We start from the raw sequence: 8,035 nt of genomic DNA on the forward strand, positions 1-8,035 counted from the left end.
GTGGTCAACTCCCTGTCTTTTCTCTTTTACTTTAATGACACTCTTTTGCCCATCTTGTTTTCACACCTGTCTCTCCTACCCTGGGGAGCCCTGTCTCATTGACCTTCATGATCCTACATCCCAGGCCAGGATCTAGAATGTTGGTAGAGAGGTCCCAGCTCAAACCTTCTATGAAAACTGTCTCCCTTCCTCATATCCTTGTTCCATAGCTCAGCGTCTATGTCTGTCCCATTGCTCTTGGGCACAGAAACTGCCAACCCAAATGCAGCATGTCCTGGAAGGCTGCCCATACTGCCCACGTGTAACTCTTGTTAATTGGCACTTGTCTCCTGGCATTGAAGGCTGTGTGAGCGTTGGCCAGTGAGGGGAAGGCACACCCAGGCAGGATCTAGGGGTGCAGGGTCCTCGTTGGTGCCTCTCTCCTGGTGATGAGGCCCAGGAGCCTGGCCTGGGAGTGGAGTCAATGGCAGGTCCTGGGGGTGCGATGTAGGGCTGGTGAAGCCCTAGGGGAGTAGGGAGGTGAGGATGCCATTTGGCAACCAGGACGTGGTCAAGGTGCTGCTGGGTGGACAGGTCAGAAGGTGTGTTGATGGAGGGGGGGACCTGGAAATGAGCCCCAGGAGCAGAACCTCCTTCTCCTGCTCTTCAGCCCCTTGCTTCCCTAAGTGGAGCTTTGTGGAAAGGTAATGTTGGTCTGTTGTGCTAAGGGAGGCCAAGGGCTGGAGCACTAGAGAGAAGAGGCATCAGTGGGCAGCTGCTTGGGGCAGCAGTGGGAGTCGAGGCCAGACCCCATCCTCCAGGAAGGTGGAGCTCAAAGTCACAGTATCTCAGGGCCTGGGCCTGCCCCTCTCCCTACCAAGGGCCTCTTCTGGCCAAGCCTTACTGGTGCTAAGCTTTAGTTCTTTTTCCTTTGCCTTTGTTTAGGGAAGCCAGTTTATTTTACCTTGGCCCTTCCATCTATGTCCTGGAGCGGGGGATGATGTCTTATTTACTGAGATCCACTGTGTGCCCAGCCCTGTGGGGCACTGAACTAGGAGCCAGTGCGTGTGGAAGGAGGGGATGGGGGGTGGGCAGCTGCGCCCGGTTGTCCGTGACCAGGGCATGAGCCTCAGCCCCAAACCAACCCTTCTGTGCTTCCGGCTCCTTCGCCGAGGAATGGCCCCTCACGGTCTTATTGTGGGCAACCGCTGGGCTAATGCAGGGGAAAAGGATGTTTAATGTTTTAGTTAAAAACTCTCCTTAAAATTTTTGAAGGACTACAAATAAAATGAGAGGATCATAGAGTAAACCTCTTCCCCAGCCCCCTCGCCCCCATCTGTCCATTCCTTCTCGCCGAGCTAGACGCTGCTACTGATTTCTCACATCCCGAGGGCCTCTGTTTAATGTGTTTACATTAAAGCGAACACAAACATATATTTCTTTCTCGCTTTTATACACCAGCGGTCGCGTGGTGAGCCCACTGCTCTGCGCTTGGGTTTTTAGGTTGTGTGTGTGCATCTGTGAGAAACTACCCACTCTTTTGAAAGACAGTCGCCCCAGAGGAACTCACAAGGTCTTTGGGAGCAGGGACATAGCTGCCCTCAGGGCGGCCCATGGCCGAACACAGCATGGCGGAGCACAGACCCGGAGGTCAGCGGAAGCACGTTCTCGGCGAGCTTGGTGGCCTCTGTTTCCACATCCGTAGAATGGGGACAAAAAAGAGTTGCTTTATGAAACGGTCGTTGTTAGCATGATTCAGTAGAGTGCCAGGTGTAGAGTGCCCGGCACATTGTAGGTGCTCAGGAAGTGGCCAAAATGAGAGCACGGTGACTCCCTGAGGGGAGTGGCATCGGTGTGGCCGTGATCAGGGTGGGCTTGGAGGGCTGCTCTGAGGATCTGCATTTCCCCTCGCTGCTGAGGGTAGGCAGGGTTGGGGGCAAGTGCCAACTCCAGGGTCCTGTTTACAGCTGTGCTGGGCGCTTGGGCCTCCTCATTTGTGTCCTGTCAGAGGCCGGGTGGTAGGTAAATCTTGCCTGAGTAGCCGTGTGGCATCTGGAAGGAACCTGTCAAGTCCAATCAGAATCCGGAGACAGGTTGTCAGGGGCGCAGGCTCTTTGAAGGCGGGGTGTGTGTTTTCATCAGCGTGCCGGCCCCTGCCCCGAGCTCCAGGGCTAGGAAGGACCCCCTTGTCACCACTGTCATTTGGACAGGCTTACACGTCCCCACCAAGCCCCTCAGAGCCCACCACAGCTGCTGTCAATGTTGGGGAGGCCCCTGAGGCCCCAGTGTTTTCTTGCTGTCCCCAAGTGCTCTGGCGTGACAGAGTGGAGACCCAGACAGGATGCGCACAGGTGGACCCTGCTTCCAGCCCATCACCCCTGGCCTCTGTCATTGTAGCATGCCCTCGCTGCTTCTCTGTCCCCTCTGATCTGTCTTCCTCCTTGTCTCCGGGATCACTGGCTTACAGATTCACCTTGATCGCCTCACTCCTGCCATTAACAAGGGCACGCCTGGCCTGCTTCCCCTCCCCTCCCTCAGACAGCCTGGGTGGAGGCCTCTGTCCCAAAGTCGCTGGTCTGGGCGGGACTCAGAGTGGGGCAGAGATGACCTCCAGCCCCTCTTACCATTTAGGTGGATGCTTCCCTTCTTTTACTCTCTAACGATAGCCTCCAGCCCTGCTCCTGACCGCCTCCCCCTCCTTCCAGCCCCCTCAGCTGCTGGGTACCACGCTCCCCAGATGTCCTTTCCTTCGGGGGAAACAGTGTACTCCAACAGCTAGGAATATGGCCGAAGAGTCACACACCGTGTGCCTTCAGATCCCTCATGAGCTATGTGCCCTTTGGCCACGCACTTCACCTTCTCAGTCTCAGTGTCCTCATCCGAAAGTAGAAGGAAGTGTACCGGCCTCTGCTAGTCACAGGAGCAGGTGCTCATCTACGGCCTTGCAGGGCACCTGGCACAGAGTAAGCAGTTGCTGTGTGCCGACTTTAGTGTTATACCACAGATCTCTGATTTCCAGCACATGAAGAAATAGTCTATCATCCCGCCCACCACGGGGGAGAGAAGCCGGCCTAGTGGGGGGACAGCGGAGAGGCTAGTGGCGGTTTATTTTATATAGGAACGATCCTATCTGATTCATTCTACTCCCTCCAGGCCTCCCTACTCCCATCTGGGCCCAACCACCTAATCCCTCCCCCACAAAAGGGATTCCCAGGCTCCCTGAGCCCTGGCACATAAACCTTGGGCCCTTCAGGCAGGTGCCAGCCACAGGAATACTGGATTTACAAGGTAAGGGTGTATAAGATGTGACAGGCCCGGAATTAGCAATGCAATTCCTCTGTCATTTTTATCATTGGCCCCTGCAGGGAGGAGCTGATTAAATGGATATTCAACTCTTTGCATTAATGTGCATCCAGCTTCAATTTGCATTTCATTAGCTGCACAAAAAGCATAATTTTATTATTTGCCGTTGGAAAGCAGATCTCTGCTAACAAGCAGCTACACGCTGTTACTGAAATATGATGTGACTGACTTGCTCTGCTGTCTTGTCCGCACTGCCACCCTTGCCCCTCTGTAGGCTTGGGCTCTCTGTTGAGGGGTAGCACAAGGCTGTCTTGGCCTCATCACTCTAGCCCCCATCCCTCAGAGGGCTTCTCTGCCTTCCCGCGGCCCCCGGGGGGGACCCAGTGGTCCCATTTTCTGGCGCAACTAGGGAGGCAGGGGTCGACTACTACCATCGCCCGGATAGTCACTGTCATCACCAATAATAACACTATGACCAATGGCCCACCAGTAATTCCACCATCATTATACCACTGCCGGCCTGGCCATGGTCATGACCATCACCACCACCCTCATCACCTCCATCACCATCATCTCCTCCACCACATTCGCTATGCCAGCATGCTCTTGGCGACAGCCATTACCCACTGTCATTGCCATCACCTCCACGGCTACTTCCACCACCACCTCTATCACTGCTGCCACCATGACATCCAATACTGCCATCCACCAACCCGCCAACCCCTCTCTGCACATTCATCAAGGGCGTTAGGCAACAGAGGCCTTTCGCACACATTGTTCGGTGGATGCGTGCGCGAACCCTGGCAGTTTCTTGGAGCAGAAATTATTATCCCCATTTTACAGATATAAAACTGAGACCCATGCAGAAGATCATGGAGCTGGTGAGAGGAAAACGTGGGACTTGAAGACTGTCTTCTGAATTCAAGCCCAGCCCTTTTCCCACGGAGCTCTGGGTGGGCTCAGGCCTGTGCCAGCATCTATGGATGGTGATTATGGGTTGGTTGCCAGCTAGCGAGTTCTAACTCCATTCTTTTTTTCTGTACATCTTGAGCAAAAGAAGAGTCACCAACTATAAGGGGTGCACCATGGAAGAAGGGGTAGCCCAGCTGGTTTAAAAGGAGGACCATGCAGTGAAAGTGACCCATTCTCTGCTGGCACGCCGTGTGACCTTGGGCAAATTGCTTGATCTGTCTGAGCCCTAGTTTCCCATCTAGTCCCCCAGCCCCTTGAGGAAGCAGGGGCTATTATCATCCCAATTTTTCACATGACTGGAAGTTGTAATAGATGTTCTGAGAAGGGAAGATAGATCAGAACAGAGAATGAGGTGCTTTTGCCCCCTTCCCCCTGCTCAGGAATCCTCTGTGCCACGTTTCTGACAAAGGACGTCTGGCTTCAGCTCAACTATTTCTCCATGCCAGGGACTCTTCTCACACTCTTGCAAGGTGGGCCTTCCAATTCAGCTTTCCTCCCACAGAGCGACTGACCTTCCTGTGATTTTCATTAACTGGGTCTGGTTGAGTTTTTGGGGTTGCTCAGAATGACCATGCCCTTCAGGGATTTGAATACAACTTCCTATGCCCCTTGAGTCTACTCTTTCCAAAGCTGGTCCCAGTGAGGAAGGGGTAGGGGCAGCCCCTTACACATCACTGTCTCCTGGTCCCCACCCCCACCCCCACATCATTTCATTCTACATCTGTACTCACCGGCCCTCTACCATGGAGCATGTCAGTGCTGTTATGTGTCTGACATCCCCCCCACAAGTTGCATTCTTTGAGGGTGGGGACCTCATCTTAGTCCTCTTTAAAATCTACAGGGTCCTGCCCCAGCCCAGAGGAAGTCCTCAAAAGTAGCATAATAAAGTGGTCTTTGGAGTCAGACTTGCATTCACATCTCAGCTCTACTGCTTTGTTTTAGGCAAAGCAGTTTGCTTCCCTGAGCCTCAGTTTCTTCATCTGTGAAATGGGGGGTCTGGTAGTATCACCTACCTCCCAGGGCTGTTGTGAGGCTCAAATGGCATCATGAATGGAGAATGTCAAGTCCTGTACCCAGCCTGCAGTGAGAAGTGTCTGGAACTGAGAAGTGGACCTGCTCTGCTGAACATGGGTAACTGGAGCTGGACATGACCCTTGGGGTAGGGGTGGGGACGTCTCTGAGCAGCACAAGGTGTTCTGGGCCTTTCTCCTGCCTGGTCCCACACCATTCTCACTCTGCCTGGTGCCCCAAGGTTGGCTGTCTCCCAGTGGAGTCGCCAGGTGGGAGAGGGCCTGCAGGCAGCAGAATGCAGATGGAACGGAGTGGGCGAGCTCCGGCACGGAATGCTGTGGTTTGAATGGATACACGTCTCCAGACTTCAAGGCAAGCATCTCTGGCCAAACCCACTGTGGAGATCCTAAATTGGCACCCTGTGGAGTGAGCTGTCTGATTCTACAAAGGCAGTATTTCTGGTTTTCAAAGGAACTGAATAATTTAAAATGCACAAGACAAAAAGTGGGATTAAGGCGATCTGATAGGCTCCCCAGGCTGGGGTATCAATTACACACACTCAACTCGTAAAGCCTTATTTGTGAGATTCAGAATTTATTATCTGTCTGAAGCACTAATTACCAGGTTTTTCTCTTTTAGTCTTACAGGTCTCTTTTCAAATTTATTTTCTCGTCCCCCCCTGCACCCCCCCACTGGGGCCGAATAACTCCTGTTCCTAAAAGCGAAGCTGCCTACTTGAGGATCGACAGAAGGAGATGTTTGGGTTTGGCTTGTCCCACTCTGGGCACTTTGGGGAAGCAGAAGAAAGGCAGGAGGACTGGGCAGTATTACGTATTAATAAAGGGACCGTTTCATTTTAAAAATGCTGTCCAAGGCATGTATGTGCATTGCTTAAGAAGGCAACTAGGTCCATGTGGCGCACTTTGTTTCTCCTTTCCTGCGTAACTTCTTGTCTCCCTCGGAGCTAATAACCATCCTGTTCTCTTGCCTGCTTACCTGTCTGTGTGCTTACCACTCATTCCACTCCAGTGCCTGCCACTGCCTACGCCTTCTCTCGAGGTTTTCACGTGCATCAGGCACGATACTGATTTCTTCATCCTGAATAGTCTCCGGTCCCAGTGCCCTTGGAAGTGACAATGTCCTGTGCCTGGCCGCCACCTCATCCCGGCCCTGCCTTTGTCACCATCCTCGGGACACCCTTCCCATCTCTCCTCCATGGTGAGGCGTGTCACCATTGCCCCCATCTTCGGTCTCCCTCTGTGTCCTCCTCGGTTTGCAACTTTGATTTTTTTTTAAAGATTTTATTTATTTATTTGACAGAGAGAGACACAGCGAGAGAGGGAACACAAGCAGGGGGAGAGGGAGAGGGAGAAGCAGGCTTCCCACTGAGCAGGGAGCCCAATGCGGGGCTCGATCCCAGGACCCTGAGACCATGACCTGAGCCGAAGGCAGACGCCTAACGACTGAGCCACCCAGGCGCCCCTCGGTTTGCAACTTATTTGGCAGAGCACATCCTCGAGAGCTTTTAAGGAAGGGTCCATGAGAAGCAAACACTTGCCTTTCTGAAACTCACTCCTGATGATTCAGTCGAATATAGAATTCAGGGTTGGATATTTTCTTTCAGAAATGGGAAGAATTTAGGGGCACCTGGGTGACTCAGTCGGTTTAGCGTCTGACCCTGGCTCAGGTCCTGATCTCAGGGTCCTGGGACTGAGCCCCACGTCGGGCTCCCTGCTCATCGGGGGTCTGCTTCTCCCTCTCCCTCTGCTCCTTCTCGCTTTCTCTCTCAAGTAAATAAATAAAATATATTTTTTTTGATTTTATTTATTTATTTGAGAGAGAGAATGAGACAGAGAGCATGAGAGAGAGGAGGGTCAGAGGGAGAAGCAGACTCCCCGCCGAGCAGGTAGCCCGACGTGGGACTCGATCCTGGGACTCCAGAATCATGACCTGAGCCGAAGGCAGTCGCTTAACCAACTGAGCCACCCAGGCGCCCATAAATAAAATCTTAAAAAAAAAAATGGGAAGAATTTTCACCATGATCATTTGGTTTCCAGTGACATAAAGAAGTCAATGCCATTTCACTTTCTCATTCTTTGTGTACTACGCATTCTTGGTTTTCCTGTAAAAGCTTGAGGGAGCTGTGGGGTCTTCTTGTCGGAGTGGGGGGCTTCAGAGCTGAGCTTGCTGTGCTGTGCTGGTGTTCTGTTTTATCCATTGTATGGAGCACTTAATGGAACTTTTACTTTACAAACTCGTGCCCTCTAGTTCTGGGAAATTTTCCCAAATAATTTCTTGGATGCCTTCCTTCCCTCTGTTCCTTTGGTTCTGTCTTTCTGGGAACTCTTATAATTTGTATATTGGACTTCCTGGATCAATCTTCTAACTTCATCTTTTTTTTCTGCTTTTCCTTTTGCGGCTTTGACCTTATTTATTTATTTATTTATTTAAAGATTTTATTTATTTATTTGAGAGAGAGAATGAGAGAGAGAGAGTACATGAGAGGGGGGAGGGTCAGAGGGAGAAGCAGGTTCCCCGCCGAGCAGGGAGCCCGATGCAGGACTCGATCCCGGGACTCCAGGATCATGACCTGAGCCGAAGGCAGTCGCTTAACCAACTGAGCCATCCAAGTGCCCTGACCTTCTTTTTGAAGTCTTCCTTCCGTTTTATCTTCCAGTGCTTTTACTGAGTTCCACCACTTTCTCCTATACCTAATTCTCAAATCGCTCTCCACACGCCCCCCCGAGTGATTGTGCTGAGATGTGGGCAC

General features: G+C 52.1%; 1 pseudogene; it reads right to left on the minus strand.

Moving 5' to 3' along the window:
* LOC117998284 overlaps positions 1–3,987 on the minus strand; it is a 35,793-nt pseudogene extending 31,806 nt beyond the window's left edge.
* Between the last annotated feature and the right edge of the window lie 4,048 nt (positions 3,988–8,035).

The sequence above is a fragment of the Mirounga leonina genome, unplaced genomic scaffold (genome assembly GCF_011800145.1).
Source record: "Mirounga leonina isolate KUSES-001 unplaced genomic scaffold, KU_Mleo_1.0 Mir_114, whole genome shotgun sequence".
Taxonomy (NCBI): Eukaryota; Metazoa; Chordata; class Mammalia; order Carnivora; family Phocidae; genus Mirounga; species Mirounga leonina.